The sequence below is a fragment of the Squalius cephalus genome (assembly GCF_949319135.1).
Source record: "Squalius cephalus genome assembly, chromosome: 14".
Classification (NCBI taxonomy): domain Eukaryota; kingdom Metazoa; phylum Chordata; class Actinopteri; order Cypriniformes; family Leuciscidae; genus Squalius; species Squalius cephalus.
The window spans coordinates 6,562,035-6,580,668 of NC_137135.1; the positions used below are offsets into that span (position 1 = coordinate 6,562,035).

General features: G+C 39.7%; 1 long non-coding RNA gene across 1 annotated transcript; it reads right to left on the bottom strand.

Moving 5' to 3' along the window:
• Positions 1-2,559: 2,559 nt before the first annotated feature.
• Positions 2,560-6,446, bottom strand: LOC307170992. The gene is made up of 3 exons (XR_013823471.1): positions 6,393-6,446; positions 2,845-2,919; positions 2,560-2,754 (listed from the first exon to the last, which is right to left on the bottom strand). It is a non-coding gene; the product is annotated as an uncharacterized lncRNA (long non-coding RNA).
• Positions 6,447-18,634: the final 12,188 nt, after the last annotated feature.

Consider the following 18,634-nt stretch of genomic DNA (forward strand, 5'->3'; position numbering starts at 1 on the left):
CAGCCTTCTCCAGTGATATCTAGTGCCTCTAAGCACGCTCGGCGGTTACTTCCATCCCGGTTGAGGCACATGATGTTCAAGAACTTCGGCTATCCAGTTCTGAGGAGCTGGATGTTGAAAGTCTTGCAACAGAAGACACTGTACACCAACACACAAATGTTAATGAGGAAAATAAATTAATCGATGTTTTATCTCGTGCTGTTGAGAAGCTCAGCATTGAGTGGCCAGCTGATAGGCAGGAGTCTAAACCAAAAAGTAAACTTGATGAAAGATTTCTGCCGTCACGTTCTCTGCCTTCTCGCCGGTGCTTACCATTTTTCTCAGATCTTCACACCGAGGTGTCGAAGACCTGGGCTAGACCAGTGTCCAGTCGTATTTACACTAATCAGTCTAATGCTTATGGTAACATCATGGGAGCAAAAGCATTTGGTTATGTGACGTTGCCGAAGGCGGAGGAGACGCTCGCGAGCTATCTCTCTCCCGAATCGGCATCGTCGCTTAAAGCACCGGCTCTTCCCACCAGACCTTTAAAAAATACATCAGCGCCTTTCGGCTTACTCGGCGGCGGGACAGGCGGCTGCGTGCCTGCATACTATGGCTATCATGCAGGCATATCAGGCCGACCTGCTTAAGGAAGCTAGTGAAGGGGGAGAGATTTCTGTTGAGACTATTAATGAGCTCAGGCAGACAGCTGATCTCACTCTCCGGGCCACCAAGGAGACCGCGAAATCTATCGGCCGGTCTATGGCAGCCCTGGTGGCCACGGAGAGGCATTTATGGTTAAATCAGACATCAATGAAAGAAAAAGATAAGTCTCTTCTTTTAAATGCTCCTGTTTCCCCTGCGGGCCTCTTCGGTGATGGTCTCCACTCTGTCACTGAGAGGTTTCAGGAAGAAAAAAAGCAGGCAGCCGCATTTCATAAATTTATCCCGCTAAAAGTAACTGTCTCTGGGACTGCTGAGCGAGGACAGTCCCAGTCGCCGAGTACATCGCAGAGAGCGCAGCAAAAACAAATCGTCGCGTCTCGTGCCCCCCCGCAGAGAAACTGGAGGGACGAGACGGGACGCTCTCAGGCGCGGCCTTCGCGGGGCAGGGCTGATCTGAGGACAGTCATTGTCGCCAAGAAGGCCGCGTCTAAAAGGTCCTGACGCTCACAGCGTCAGGGCTCTGAGGGTGGTCCCCATCGAGAGAGACTCGTGTTCACCTCCTTTAAAGGTGCCCTGTCTCCCTCGGTGTCCTCAGGCTTCTGTTCTACTCAGTGCCGGCCCGTGGGGTTGTGGGGCCCTAGGCAAGATCATGAAAATTGGCCCCACTCTGGAGTAAAAAACTCTCATAACAATTTTATGAAGGAAGAGAAAGCACATGATACGACAATTTCAATATAAAAGTTTGTAAATGTGTATTAAGTGTAGCATTCAAAAATGAAAAAAATATTTACATGAAACTCAAATAAATGAAATAAAATGTATGAATTGTACATAAAAATATACATTATATATATATTAAAAAAATGAGGCTATAGATTGCTCAATATTTAAGTTTATAAAAGTGTAACATTCAACGTACATATGAAAAAACACTAAGAAACTAAGAGATTTCAGCATAGCCCCTACACTGTAAAAATAAAAGGTGCCTGGAGGAACCTTTTGGGGTTCTTCACTTTGCCACACCGGCGGAACCGTCTGTAGATCCTCTAGGCACCCTATAAAAAGGGGTGGTTCTCTGAAGAACCACACAAGTTTCCTGAGGAACTCTTATATAAGGCACTGCGTGGAACCACTTTGGGTGCCTCCAGGAACCAAATTTCTTTTTTTTTCTTTTTTTATATTTAATTTCATGTTGTTACTATGGTTACCTTTGACTTCTATTATAATAAACAAATTGAACCAAATACAAAATAAGAATTGTTTATTACATATTTGATATTCATTTTTATACATACACTTCCATGCACATGGGAAAAAAAGCTAACTATAGATTAATATCAATGAATACACACAAAAAAATAGTATAATACATAAGCAACATGAATAATCAACCATGTATATACAATAGATAAACAAGAAAAGACATCTCAACAAAATGCATGGAAACACATATGTTCCACGAAATAAATCAATGTAAAAAAAAAATACATTTTGACTAATTAAAAATGTCCATCAAACTTAACTTTAAAACATTTGTGTTTCAGTCCGATGGTAAGTCTGACATCACTGTTTCCAAGTCCAAAAGCTCTATCAGATGCCAAAAACAAACAAACAGTGCTAATATGCACTCATTGTGCTGTAATATTCCTGAAAATTATGATCCTAACCTTTATCTCTATACCGAAATCTCGGATGCTTAGTTATTCAGCTATTTTGAATCATAAAATGTTGAAGTCTGGGATGCCATTAGACTGGAGACTGTAATGTACACTAAGATAGAGGAAGCAGAAGTAGAGGCTTCGATCCGGAAACAGTATTAAGGTGCAGTAAAATTATCTGTTGTTCTGTGAATGTTCACTGGTGAATTCCAGTCATTTCAATAAGAATCCAAACAATCAGCAATTCCGTTTGTGGTCAAAAATGTCACTATGGGACCAAGTTGGTGTGAGGTACTTAAAGAGTTAGAAAAGTGAAAAGGTACAGCAGATTCGTTTTCCGTTTGTTTTTCCTCTTTTCTGGTGGATGGTCCAGGCACTTCAGTGATTTTCAGGTCTACAGGAGGATTTTTATTCTTGTTCAAACTTGTATTTCAGCTTACCGAGATCCCTGCAAAGTACAAAATTTACTGTTAGTAAGGTTATTAAAGTGATAGTTGTGAAATTTAAATAATTTCCTCAGCCTTGTGACGTTCCAAACCTGTTTGATTTTCTGTCTGTGGAACCCAAAAGCAGATCTCAGGCATAATGCAACCCCAGTCACCATTCAATTTCACTGCATGAAACACAAGCAGAAAAAAATTGTGTAAATCATTCATGAAACCATTCTTATGTACACTTGTCTAGTACAATTCAATGCAACAATTTATGTAAAAATGGTTAAGCTCCAAAAATGTCCCAGAAAAGATCCTAAAAATAATCAATGAGTTCACAACTCATGTGTTATGGGTTGTGTTGTAAGTCTTCTGAAGCCATGTAATAGATTTTTCCTTTTTTTTTTTTGTTGAAAAAGACTGAACTTGAAGTTATAATTCAGAGTTAAAATGTCTTATATTCAAATGCAAATGATAAAGATATAAGAAAAAATGCATAGCATTATTGGCGCCAAACCTGTGATATTATTTTTCTGAGTAACATGAATGAGATTTGAGAGCATGAGGGAAGATTTTCAGAGAATAACTGATTAAAAAACACAAGTACACAGTCAAACAATACAATTTCACACAGAGAAAGTTCATAGTAATGTGGTGAAGTGCCCTTTAAGCATGACTCCGCCCCATCATTATTTAGCGGGCCTTATTTGGGCTATATAAAGGGCATTTCCAGAGTGGTAGGGAATGGCGTCATCCTTGCGTTCATCTGGGTGTCATGGTGGCTGGTACCCGCTTGCTCTGTGAGCTGACTTTTCCACGCAGCTGGTGTCTGTGTGGAGGTGCGGAGCGTACTGCTCAAGGGTTTCTTTTTCCCTCTGCATTGCTGCTATAGTTCCAGTGTAGAAAAGAGATCCGATCGCACGTATAACACGGCGTGCTGTAAATGACTGCTGCTCTCCTGCGCGGTAGGTCTATTGCATTGTGTATATGCAGGCGTGGGATTGTAGCAGCTATGTATTTTATAAATGTATGACGCATGAATCCCTCTGTGTAGTAAATAGGATGAGGGAATGGTCTGCCGGATATTTGAACGGAAGTTCTGCTGATCGGTATGTAAACCAAGCGGCAACATTCTGATCTGAAAAATGAAGCCTACCCGGAAGTGCGAAAAACTGCAATACATCGAAAATCCGCTAGAGGGAGGTCCCAAAAGGGAGCAAATGTCCATAGCCCCCATGTTAAAATGTCCGTTTTCACAGCATAAATTCATGTTTTTACAAGTTGGTCCCATGGACTTTTATTGTATTTTTCGATAGATTCCGAGTGCCTGACAACTGTGAGGGGGGTGAATTTTTTTCTAACTTGTTAGTTTAGATCGTATTTAGATATAAAATATATGACAATAAGGGCGTGGTTAACTTTGAGTGACAGCTTGATTGACAGCTGACAAGGCAGCGCCACGGAGAATGACAACAAGAAGCGCCATTTTTTAATACAGTTGACATATAATACTACTGTTTATGTATCACGAAATGTAGTTTTAAGAGTTTTTCAGGCGAGAATGTAGTTGTTTAAAGCTCAAATCTGTGGTTTATTTAAAGATTTATGAAAATTTTATCCAGTTGATCCAGCGATGACCGGGCGCTCGGCGTTCATGTACCCCACCTGGAGCAGTCTTTCATCGGCTTGACGTTATGAGGTTTGCCGCCAATGCCGCGGACTCTGGCGTCTCTTTAGTGGTTAAACATGAGATATTGTGTATATCTATATCGTCTCGTGTATATCTAATGGGCGATTTTTGGTCTCGTGAATCTAAATTTTTTTCCCTGGGCAATCGTTTTGGCTGAGGGGAAGTTTCATAACTTTATAAGCTATTTAAATTTAACGTTACCGATGTATGGTTAGACTAGAGCGCTGACTTTGTATGTTTGACTGAATTGTTTGCTTTATTTGTATAGCTTCTTATACCTTTTACGTATACTTTTATAATGGCTAATATTGATAAAACTGAAATTTAACAAAAAGAGACTGGGTTGAGTTTTGTCATTTTAAATTTTAATACAACGAAGATGATCTGTAATGTTGTAATCTGTAATCTCTAAACAAAATCTGTTTAGTACAAATGCACATATTGCCTGGACCATAAAATGTGTAATATTTTTATATTATATTTAAAATGAAAAGAGGCAGGTTTGTGTTTTATATTTTGTTTTTTTCATAAATAGGCAAATGTTATGTGCAGTTGAATATAATCAATATGCGTTGCCTGAACCACATTTGTGTGGCTATAATGTTTAAGATTTCTTTAAATGAAAACGAAAAGAGTTAGTATGGTGTTTTATAACATATTTCGTTGCCTAAAATATACACAGAGATAACCGGAGTAGCAGAGCAAGCTGAGTGACGCGCGCTGCGTTAGAAGGTGGGCGGGGTTAGGATTTCCCAAGATTTTCCAAGATGGCGCCGCCCATACCCCCCATAAACGGCTTCAAACCCTTTCTTCAGAAAGTCTATGGGTGACGTCACAGACGCTTTGTCCATATTTTTTACAGTCTATGATGTAAACCCATTTATGTCCATGTCCACTTTGAAGCAAAAAGTGTGGTTTTAATTCTGTTTCTTGTGTATTTTAGGTCGTTAAAGATGGCGCTTAATCACAACGCTGCTTAGCCTCGACGCTGCTGTTTTGTTTCTGTTTGTTTTGTTTATTTTGATTTGTTTCTATGTTTTATTGAGAACCGTTTCTGACAACTGTTTTGTGTGCAGCTGTTTTGAGTGCTCTGCTTGCTGTTGGGTTTTCTTTTTCTCATTGTAATATTTTGCGTATGCTTAGATTCTGATATAATTGCTTATTTGTTTTTGTGCTTTTTGTTTTTACTGTCAGTAAGCAACTGTGTTTTTGTGTGTTTGAGCGTTAACTGCCTATTGCTGGCCACGTTAACAATTAATGCTGTTACCAACTAATGCTGGTTGTTTGTAATTGGTTTTCCCTTTTTATTTTCTAGGAGCAGGGGTGACCCAAAGGTGGGCAGGCTAGCCGTTCTGTGCCTGGTGTACAGCAATTCTCCTTAAGTGTGCGGTAGAGATTTTCTTGTAGTGGATTTCACCTGTGTGTGTGTGTGCTTTGGAAGTTTTGGGCACGGTGTATTCCTTGCGGGCTGATTCGAGGCCTACTGCTCAGCCTGCCCAGCTAATGGTGCACCCCAGCTCCGTCACGAGAATCTACATGTCTGTTTACGGATGGAACTTCGTTGCTCATATACAAAGTAGTGGCCTTGCCACCCAGCTCCGTCACGAGAATCTACATGTCTGTTTACTGATTGAACTTCGTTGCTCATATACAAAGTAGTGGCCTTGCCATCCCGCCCCATTGTTTGACGGATTCTAATACCCTGTTTTAAATTATTTATGACATTAAATAAAGAATTATATATATTTTTGTACGTATTCACGTCTCAGTGTCTTGTGATTGTGGGAAGGAGAAACGAACTTGTGTGCCCCTTTTTGTTGGGTATTTCCCCAGCTGGGTTAATGCTGGGGTGGCGTAGTCGTGACTTCATTATAGCTCCGTATGGGAGAGCGTGTCTGTACCCATTTAAATTCTATCTTCATTGCCACAGTAATAAAGTACTTGCATGTGATGCAGGCAACTTACTGTAATTCAATGTTGCCACTGAAATGTTCAGATTATTTTAGAAATGTAATGGTTGTTCTGGGGAAACAAAAGAACAAAGCTGATTATTCACAACTGCGATCGAAATGGAGTATTGACACATACCTTTCATATGCAAAACACAGCGTACCCAGTGTAAAGAGGATGTACGAGCCGAGAAATGACTTTGTTTGCCACCCGATATGCCGGTTTTATACAACATGCCACTGACGCTAATGAATGACTAGCCACTTGCAGTAGAGTTGTGACGTTCGCGAACGAACCGATTCTTTTGAACGGCTCATAAACATGAACGATGGGAGCCGAGTCGCAGCTGGAGGGGAGCCGTTCTTTCTGTCGTTCTTTTTTTCCTATGCGTGTTTCACACATATGCACACAAATTAGCCCCTCCGCGAGACAGAACAGTTATAGGGGGAGGGGCGCACCCAGCGCAGGGGTGCTACTGCCTAACAGCATGATGATAGTTGTGCACAGTTATGCAAAGTTTACAGTAGTAATAGTAGTAATAGTGGACTGTACGTAGACATTTCCATTTTATTTATTCTAATTTTATCTACAGTATATGTCTAAAACTTTAAATATTTTTTGTTTTCTATCAAAATGTTCTTGTGTGATAACAATGTTCTAGTGTGGAAGTGTTTGTAGTAAAAGCTGTGTTGCACAGAAATTCATTGCAGCCGGCTTTGTTTTTGACGTTTATTTGTGAGTAGATATTGTATGAATAACATAAGTCAACGTAGCTTTACACATACACACACACTTTGTACTAAAGGTAAATCCAAAATAGTGATGTCACTGTCTAAGCAGAGGGATGTTGTGCAACCCTATGGAATATAGTCCACACATGACAAATGAGGTAATAATCAATATTTCAGAATAATTCAAACTCAGATATTGGTGTGTGATATCTGAGTTTTAATTATTTGACTACAAATCTCACCTCATCATTCCTCCCAGTGATTATTTCCAGGATAAACTGAGATGCCCCCAAGCTGGCTTCTTAAAACTGACTAAATATTTAAATATTCAAAATATTCAAAAAGAATATTTGAAAATTTAAATATTCAAAAAGAGCCGTTCTTTGAACGGCTCTTTGAAAGGAACGGATCGCCAAGATCCGGATCCCCTCAAAGAGCCATAAATCCCATCACTAACTTGCAGGCTAACTAGAGGGCGTGGCTGAGAGGCAGAGGGATACGGTAATAACAGAAGGACAAACATGCTATGGCAATTCTTCTGCTGGTTACATTCAGTATAAGAAGTCGCTGATGGCGTCGTTAGAGGCAGAAGGCAGCGCTATGCACGAGTAAGTGCTAAATAATTATGCTGAGAGTATAAGAAGTCGCTGATAGCATTGTTATGGTTAACGGCAGCAGACAGCGCAAGCGAAGCGTGGGGGCCCCGCTGGGCATTGTTGGTGTAGCACCACCCCAGCAGAGGACATCCCTGGATTGTAGGTCCAAACCTGCTCCATCTCTTCCATCTCAGATAGGGGATCCCCAAATTTAGTGAATCAGGCAGTTAGGGATACTAACAAAAATAGGGTTGTTTGCCAGGGATGTATCAGGAACGATCCCGAGAGAAAAATAAAAAAATGTGACCCAATTGGCGTGGACCAGTATATGTAACTGTGATTTTGGAGTATACTTTGCAGTTTCATCACGCGAAGAAGCCAAGCCGTATTGTTCAAAGATCGCTGCCTCCATTTCTGCAAAAACTTCAGGTGAGTTTTAACCGTGATTAAGATATGGCTGACGAATTGAGAAACTTGATCAATAACCTGAACAGTCCTGAAACAAATAGTGAGACAGAAGAGAGCAAAAGCTGTAAGCAGCTCTGCTCTAAAGCTCTGACTTCAAAGAAATGTGCAGAAATTATTAAGAAAATAGTAGTCAGTGTTTTGATTCTGTTTGGAAATTTAAACAACAACTTGACTGGCTACGAACAAAGAAAGAAACTGAAAAATCCAAAGTTTTAGCCTCGTAATGCTTACGATGATAAATTATGGGTTGGGGATGATTTCCTTAGACAAGTGTGACTAAAGATAAACATAAACTCTGTGAAAACCCCTTAGCATATTTTGAGCATTTCCGTGCAGCTTACATCCTTACACTACAACCTTATGCATCACTTTCTGCCAGGACTTTTACGTGCTTTCCCAAACCACTGAAGTGACGTCGACGTCCGGGTTAGCAGTAGCATGAGCCGTCAGGCAAGTGTTATTTAAATAAACTCCTGATGTACTTACAAACTTTCCAATGCCTTGTTTTATGAGTACAGAACCTATGTGTACTGCTGTAGAAGTTTGGTACCATTCTGGGCATTATTAGTGGGGTAATTTACTCTGTTCGTTTGCTTAAAAAGATTTGCACCAGTTCAGCAAGAATTAGGAGATTGTGTACTTGTGTTTGGATGCTCCTGTGAGCGTGTGTGTTCCCTTCTTTGACAAAGTTGCTAGAGGGAATTTCTTCAGTGCCAATTGGCTGGCAGTCGGTCAATGATGCGTTCTGAGGGACAGCACTCGATAGTGAATGGTTGGTTGGCTTTGCCGGGTGGCGCTTCGTGTGTGGGTTTTCCTGGATTGCGGATTGCGGATTGCTATGCAACGGAGTTTCCTCTGAGTCTGGAGGAGCTGCTGGAGCGACTCTGAGAGGGCTTAATGAAGAGTTGATGAGTTTTAAGTGAGCTCTTGGTGTTTTGAAAAGCATGTAAGTGTACACGCTGGACGATGGAAAGGAACCCACGGTAAGATATTTGTCTATTATTCAGACAGGTAAATTTAGCTCAAAGGAATTATTAATTAATTTATAGGGAATTCGAAAGAATCACAGGTGCACAGGTCATGTGAGTGATTCCTTCGGAGTGAACGCGGGTGAATCTGACTGCAGTAGATGTGAAAGATATGAATAAAAATGATGTTTATTCAGCCAGCGCACTCGACAATCGACTACTGTGGACTTCGACCGAAAACAGGATGTAAATACAGGTATGTGCGCTGGCTTAATAAACATCATTTTTATTCATATCTTTCACATCTACTGCAGTCAGATTCACCCGCGTTCACTCCGAAGGAATCACTCACATGACCTGTGCACTTGTAATGACACATCAAGGATGTTAAGAGGCTAAAAGCAGGTTTAAAACTTGCCCCATTGAAGTCAACAGGGTGCACATTTTAAAAAGAGGATAACACGGTGTAGGTAACACGGTGTAGGTAACACCGATTTTTGTCATTGTTCTCTGTACTGACAGCACTCCAAATTTACAAAAAAATGAGCTCAATGTTAAAATTGACCGGAGTTCTCCTTTAAATTACTCCGTCATTTATGGTCATACAGAAAAAAGAAATATAAAAAAAGAATCTGTGATATTTCTACTTTTGTATGTGTCCACTTACAATCAAATCAAAACATTGTGCTTTTGTAAAATAAAGAAAATAAACAGGGTGTGCGTTCTGCCTCTCCGTCGAGGTGAACTTTTTTTTCTTGAGCACGTCTATAAACTGAAACAAAACTCAGCGAATACTTGTCACACATTTATGAGCCATACACCTTTATAAACATTTAAGTGTGTACTTTTAAATGATCGGGTTCAAAACGAAAACAAATATTTTCTGTTTAAGTAATTTGTATAAAACCAACAAGATGTCCAGCTTCTCAAACGCTTGCTCATTACAGTTAATTTGGCCAAGCCCACTCGCGCAAAAGATATTCACATGCAAATCTCCACATGGAACGCGAACGCGCTCGTTACCTCAACAACAAAACACCAAAACACTTCACTTCACTTTTCGTCGAGTTTGAAAGACGTGCCTGAGCTTACATTGGATTTAGGCTACCTCAGTAGAAGAAGAACGCAATTTGAAGACAAGAAAGATGTAAGGTAAGAAATTCTTACATATTAGTTTGTTATTGTTGCATAAATTTCACATTGCAGTTGAACTGTTGCTAGATATATGGTGAATATTATAATATTTAGACCCGTGTTTACTGTTACTGTGTTTGTGGATATCTGCTCAAACGTAGATATGTATATGGTAACCATAATGTTTCATATTTTGGAGCTTGCTGTGCGTTTGAATGTATCATATTTTGCAGCATGCTGTGCGTTTGAATGTTTCATATTTTGGAGCGCGATCGCGTTTGAAAAGCAAAACGCACCAAACAGCTTAATGTTTTTACTATTATCTCATTTCATATCATCATAACGAATGGAAACATTTGAAGTAACATATGATAATCAATATATTTTTCTCTAGCTTAGTTGTTACTGAAATCTTTTGGAAGATTTATAGGCTGCTATAGGTTATTGTTATTATTATTTTATGCAGCACTGTGCATAGCCTATGCCTACAAGGCACAACAAACCTGGTGTTCATTATATTATATATTGTTGGAAACATTTGTGTGTGTGTGTGTGTGTGTGTGTGTGTATTCTGTGAATTTTAAAAAGCAATTTTAACCAGAAAAATCTCAAATTTATTCCCAAAATCGTGCAGGCCTTTCTCTTGATATCAGTATGTTCACTTTTTTTTTCTTTCAGGGCCCAGATGCCACTGAGTCCTGCTGACTTCAACATTCACATGAGTCTCTGTACATGAACATGGTAAAGTGAAAATCAAACACCTTGGAAATGAAAGGTATGTACAATGTTTTTAGGAACAAAGGCACAAAGGTCTCTGTCTTTGGGTCATTGTTTTCAATAAGTGCTTTTTTGTCATTTGTTTTGTATCTTTGGATTATGTTGTGTTGTAAATAAATCCAAACAATAAAAAAGCCATTCTTTTTTAAATCTCCTCATTCTTTGTGCAAGGTTGCTCAGAATGATAGGGCCTGATAGCTCCTAATAGGGCCGTTAGGGGAGGGTCTTTGTCCTTCTCAGGTGTGAAAGGCTTACATACCCTTGTGAAAAAGAAGTGTACTTAATTGTATTGAAAGCGTACTTTTTGTGTGCTTAAAATAATAAAAGTATACTTTTTAAAAGTATATTGCAGATAATATAATATAATTAAAATTAAAGACCACTTAAGTGTACTTAAATGGAATACACTTTAATGACAATATTTCTTAACACACTTAAGTGCACTTTTTACAAATGCACTTTGTAATAATGTCTAATTAAGTTTTACTTGAAGAAAGTACACTTTCTTCACAATATTTCTAAACACACTTAAGTGTACTTTTTAAAAATGCACTTTGTAATAATGTCTAATTAAGTTTTACTTGAAGAAAGTACACTTTCCTCACAATATTTCTAAACACACTTAAGTGTACTTTTTAAAAATGCACTTTGTAATAATATCTAATTAAGTTTTACTTAAGGAAAGTACACTTTCATCACAATATTTCTAAACACACTTAAGTGTACTTTTTAAAAATGCACATTACAATAATGTCTAATTATTTTTATTTAAAGAAAGTACACTTTCATGATAATATTTCTAAACACACTTAAATGTGCTGTATGTAGGATCCAGCGGCCTCTAGCGGTGATGTTTCAGATTGCAACAACAGCGCTCGTGCTCGTGCGCGTGCTCAAACGTCATGTTCCGGCGTGCATGAATATCTATCGGTATAACGACAATAAATGTTAAGCATTAACCTAACGTTACGAAACAGTTGTTTTGTACCAAGTCATATTTTCTTGCAGAACCAACACTTAGCTGGTGATGTAATGTGAAAAGCAATAAAGTTACAACTGTAGTATTTCACATCAGATAACATTAGCAAATGGTCGGCGTTAGCTGGCGAACTATGATGTCTAACTTGAGCCAACTAAAGCACAAAATCACAATATATTTTACATGCTTTGAAGTATTGTTAGCTTACCTGTCCAAAAGGATGAAAGCCAACTCAGGGTCTGTTTTTATACCTAAAACAAAGCAGAGGTCTCTCCATAATTCAAACGCTCTGCCAATGTTGATCCGTGTTTTCGTCCTGAGTCGATCCGATTGACGTTTGGCCTGACGAGCTTCAGCAGATAATTTTTTTTTTGTTTTTTATATTTTTTTGGAGTTTGTGTTGGAGTCTGTGTTGTGCTGGAGGCAGGTCGTTTTTTGGTGTTATCAGACTCCATGTCGTTAGCTGCAGTGCCGTCGCAATAGACTGTATAAAAATAAAATGGATTTCGCAGAAAATCCGACCCGGAGACTTCACATAAAAATAGGAATACTGGCCTTCAGAGGTAATAGCAAAACACGAAAAGTGGATCATTGTAATGTGTGATTACAACCCCTTCACAGACGGGCAATAAAAAAAGGATTCATTTTATAAAAAAAGTTACATACAGCACCTTTAAGTGCATGTTTTAAAAAATGCACTTTTTAATAATGTCTACTTAAGTTTTACTTAAACATTTTAAATAATTATGATTTTATAGTGTTTTAAAGTTATTAAAGTTAAAGTTATAAGTTATTAAAGGAAATTTATTTTGATGTATTGACTAATATATTAAATAAAATAAGAACTTTAATGGAAAACATGGAAAATAATTTTTTTGAATTACAACTCAGGTGTGTTGTCCAAAAATAATTTGTTAATGTATTTTAAATATGTTTAGTCTATAATATATACTTGTGCATTAATGCACTTGAAATGTTTTTTTTCCAATACATTTGCTTGTACATTATAATCAAGTACAACATATTGTTGACATTTTTGTCTGTTTTATACATAGTATTTGACAATAAAATGTAATTTATGAGAGGAGTCTTAGCATAATAGTAATGTGTTGTACTTTACAACTGTGAACAGAATACTTACAATATCATTATGTTGTTCTTAGTCAATTAAACACATTTAATTGTAATCAGACTACACTACACTGAACAAAAATATTGATTTTTAGTTAGGTGAAAGAGTCAAGTTTTGTGAATTTAGGCTACAGAGTCTAACAACACAATGAGTTAGTTCATGTTATCTGAAGTAGTTCAATAATACCTTTTTGTAAAGCATTACCCGTTTGAATCTTAGTGTTGTACATGGAATGATACTTTTCTGCACATTTTGTTTCTATTAATTCATGGGTTGTGTGTTTGAGGTACTGTGTGTTTGCTTCTAAAATGATGTGTGTACTGGTAATCCCTAGGTTATGGGGACCAAATTACCCCAAAAGTATAGTAATACCAGTAAATTACATGCAAACAATCTTATAAATCCATACAGAATGATGTTTTATGAAAATGTAAAAATGCTAAATATTTTCTGTGATGGATAGGTTTAGGTACCTTTGTATGAGGGAGAAAATGATTGTGCATAATAAGCATCATTGTCCTCCAGACTCTTTATAAATGAGTTAAAGGGATAGTTCACTTTAAAATGAAAATTGTCATCATACTCGCCCTCAAAAGTTGTTTCAAACCTGAATGAATTTATTTCTTCTGCTGAACACAAAGGAAGATATTTAAAAAAATGTCTGTAACCAAACAGTTAACTGGTCCCATTGACTTCCATAGTATATATATATTTTTCCTACTATGGAAGTCAATGGTTCCAGTTAACTGGTTGGTTACTGACATTCTTCGAAATATCATCTTTTGTGTTCAGCAAAAGAAATAAATTCATACAGGTTTGAAACAACTTGAGGGTGAGTATGATGACAGAATTTTCATTTTAAAGTGAACTATCCCTTTAAGGCAGGGATGGGCAACTTCGGTCCTGGAGGGCCACTGTCCTACAGAGTTTAGCTCCAACCCTGAAAAAATCACCTGCCTGTAATTTTCTAGTAATCCTGAGGACCTTGATTAGCTTGTTCAGGTGTGTTTGATTAGGGTTGAAGCTAAACTCTGTAGGACAGTGGCCCTCCAGGACCGAAGTTGCCCATCCCTGCTTTAAGGTGTTGTAACTGTTTATGTATAGTGTTTCTTTGGGGTTTTTTTGTGCATCAACAAAGGTTTGTATGTATGTATTTTAGAGATTTTGTCAGTAAATGTACGTAGAGGGTTTTAAATTGAATTTGTGTTGATTGTAACTAGGTTAAGATTTTTTTATTCAAATTTGAAATAAATTGCAACTTAATTTTTTTTAATTACGTATTTAATTATATAATAGTGTACATGTATATTACATTAAAGTATATTTTAGTTCACATTAATTGCTTGTCAGTAGTTCACATTAATTGCTTGTCAGTATATTTGGAAGTACACCTTTATCATATTTCAAAGTTCAAATAAAAATGTATTAAAGTCCCACTTAAGTTGTTCCAAAAAAGCACTCTTAATTTCAACTAATTTCATTTGAGCTTAATCTGTGATACATTTGAAATCAATTACATGCAATACGTTTGTCGAAAACATTACACTTAATTCACATTTAAGTGTATTGTTAACTGACATTAAAGTATATTTTAGTTCACATGAATTGCTTGTCAGTTCATTAAACTACACTTTAACTATATTTTAAATACACTGAAAGTACTTATTAAATATGTATTAAAGTCCCATTTACGTTTAAAAAAAAGCATTCAAAAGTTCAACTAATTGCATTTAATATGAACTTAATTTGAGATACATTTGAAATGAAATACAAATAAAATGCACTTAAGTGGTGAAAACATTACATTTAATTCACACTTAAGTGTATTGTTAACTGACATTAAAGTACATTTTAGTTCACATTAATTGCTTGTCAGTGCATTGAGCAGTGCACTTTAAATACATTTTAAAGCCATTAGAAGCAATTATGAAAGTAAATATAAAGTTGTATTAAAGTCCCACTTAAGTGGTACCAAAAAAAAAAAAAAAAAAAAAAAAAATCACTTTGTTATATCCCCGGCTTGTCTAGAGGTGTGGGACTAACAAACAGATATGCCCAGGGTGGAAAAACCAAGGATGACTCAAAACGTGTCAAGTTCATGTATTTATTTCAGCCTTATGTAAATTAAACTACAAAAATACTCAATAGAAAAGTGCAACACAATATACGATCTCCACGGCTCCCACCGCGTTACTGAAATGCACGCGGAGATTGCTTGCCGCTCACCACGCCGACGCCCAGCTGATCGGAAACCCCGGTCCGACAGCTGCCTCCACAGAGTCACTTGACAGACGGCGCGGGGAGAAGCTAAGATCAGCACCCAGCAGATCCCGCTACAAACCACACAGGAGTCCACACAGGAGTCCACACAGGAAAAGTGACAAAGATGAGCACTTCACTGGCTCAACTTATACACCTCACTAATTGCCACTGATCTGCATCAGCTGCGGGATTCTCACCACGCCAGATTCAAGACACCTGCAGAAGAGAGACAGAAAACACCGACAGCAACACACAAAACACGCACACAGACCTCACGGGTCGTAACACTCTTAATGACAACTTATTGCATTTTATTTCAACTTAATATGTGATATATTTCAAATCAATTATACTTAATGTGCATTCAGACCGGTGAAAACATTGCATTTGAGTTACACTTAAGTGTATACATTTAAAGTATATTATTTGTATAATAAGTACACTTTATAAAAGTACACTAAAGTGCATTTTTTTTTCACAAGGGTATTAATGATGTGATCACACCTCCCGCATAAAGCTTTCTCACACAAAACACGTCGTACAAATTTTAAATCAATATATTGTCTTATCTGAATGAGCAGTCAGGGCGATTTTCACATAGTTTTGGAGCAAACATTCTAGGCTACGTGATACAATTTTCAAAAGTCTTGTGAAGAAATAATCAGTATGGGTTTCATGGCCTTATTTCAATGAGAATTTTTTGGGGTATTTTTACAAACCACGCATAAATGTCATTATCTCAAAACTACAAACTTTTACATACATGATGCTGACATATTATTGTAGCAAAGTTTGTGCTAAATACAGTGTAATTAGACTTTAGCCATGAAAATGTCACAAGTAACAGAAATAAGCACAAATGTCAGAGCATGTCAGTCAGAACACCTCCAGGGCCCAGAAAACAGCTCAGACCCCAGAGGGTTAAGACATTAAATTCGTAAGCACATAACACAAGTAACACTTCTCTTTAAAATACAAACAAGACTTTATTGATTATTCTAACACATAAAACTAATATCTAACACAAACACACGCACAAACACATTCATACGAGTTGCAGAAAGGGAGAGAGTGAGGAAAGAGTGAGTTTAAGAGTGAGATGATGAAATCTCAAGATTCTATGCACTTATAAGACATGACCTGAAGAACCATCAATCATTAATTTAACCCTTCTTAGGCGGGTTATTAAATCAATACAATACACCAGTTCAGCTTTTAGTCTGGAGGCTAGTTGCTTGTGTTGCGTAGAGATTCCCTTTTTGTCGGTGTAAAAGGGGGTTCTCTTACGAGAGGTTCTCTCGTATTGCGTAAGTTGCTTACGCATCGGGAAAGTCTTCTTTCTTCGAGATCTGAAGACTAAAATTATCCTTAATTTTGTATTCATTGTCAATGCAGTGCGGCAGCCGGCAGACCATGGCAGGTTGTATAAGCGTGCTCATTGGCTGCTCGGCGGCAACTGCTTAAGCCTACCAGTGAGCCCTGAGTGACGTCACATCCAATGAGGGCGCTTCGCGCCCTCCACACCCCTCTAACCGTCAAGATGGGTGTGGCCAGTGTGTATATACGCAGGGCTCACAGGCTGAAATTCTGATTTTCTTGTCTTCAGCGAAGCTCTTCGCATCGCTGGATCTTGAGAGCCGCCGCTGTTGAAACCAGCGACCAGCAAGCCTAGGACAGCGCCTGAAGAAGCCGGCCGCCATCGCCGCCTTCAGCCATCCGTGCCTGCTACGCTATCCGGCGACATATCCTTTTATTACTGCTGTGTGTGCTCGCCCTGCGACACACACTATCTCTCACTGTTCTAAAAGAGCACGAGGCGTTTTTGTCAAAACGCCTCGTTTTTTTCCTGCGGCTCGTGCCGCGCCCCGCTCAGCAACGGAGACCGCCACCTCTTCTGCGCTCTCTGCCTGGGCCGCGAGCACGCCGCCACCGCACTCTCTACGGGCGGCTGCCCCGAGTGCTAAGAACTATCAATGTCGACCCTGCGGGCTCGACTTGAAGTTTTCGACCAAGCTGTCGCTCCGCCTGTCCCTGCCGGGCCGCGCAATAGGAAGCGCCGCTCGCAGAGACCACCGGAGACTGATATGACTGAGGAGCTCGCCGGAACCTCTCCCTCGAGCTTCTCTCTCGCTCTCTCTGCCCCCCCTCCCGGCCGCTCAACCGCCGGCTCACGCCCGCGCCGCCGCCGCGTCAGGGGATGAGGCGAATGAGATAGACACTCTCCCTCTGTTCGAGCCGCGCTACTGCGCCGCTCACAAGGGATGGCAGAAGTGGATGGTCTCGGAGCGAGCTTCCTCTCCCTCTGTTCGAGCCGCGCAAACTGCGCCGCTCACAAGGGATGGCAGAAGTGGACGGTCTCGGAGCGAGCTTCCTCTCCCTCTGTTCGAGCCGCGCTACTGCGCCGCTCACAAGGGATGGCAGAAGTGGACGTTCTCAGAGCGAGCTTCCTCTCCCTCTGTTCGAGCCGCGCTACTGCGCCGCTCACAAGGGATGGCAGAAGTGGACGGTCTCGGAGCGAGCTTCCTCTCCCTCTGTTCGAGCCGCGCTACTGCGCCGCTCACAAGGGATGGCAGAAGTGGACGGTCTCGGAGCGAGCTTCCTCTCCCTCTGTTCGAGCCGCGCAAACTGCGCCGCTCACAGGGGATGGCAGAAGTGGACGGTCTTGGAGCGAGCTTCCTCTCCCTCTGTTCGAGCCGCGCAAACTGCGCCGCTCACAAGGGATGGCAGAAACGGACGGTCCTGGAGCTCTCTTTACGTTACAAGAAAGCTACTCCGTCCTCGCGCGGACCTACCTCAATTTCTCACACATTTCTCAGTCCCCTCTTAAGTTCAGGCGACTGGAATTGTTCATATTGCAGAATACGAGCCTGTTATAAATACACATGTTTTCTCCCCTGTGGCTCAGTGGCAGAATCTTAGGCTTTTGCACCAGAGACCCATGTTCGATCCCGGCTCTCGCAGCAGATACAAATTTATGCTGTTCGCTTCTCCAAGCTCGCGGCCAGTTTTTGTTACATACAGAAAGCGAACCCGCACTTCCCCTTGTTGGGCCGCGCAGATTGCGCCATTCACAAGGGATGACAGAGCGGACGGTCACGAGCAACGTTCAGCGCGCGCGCCTCACTCACCGGCGAAAAGAGGAGAGAGAGTGTTTTCGTCCCGCTGTGGCCGGACAAACCGCCAATTCTCAAACATTTCTCAGTCCCCTCT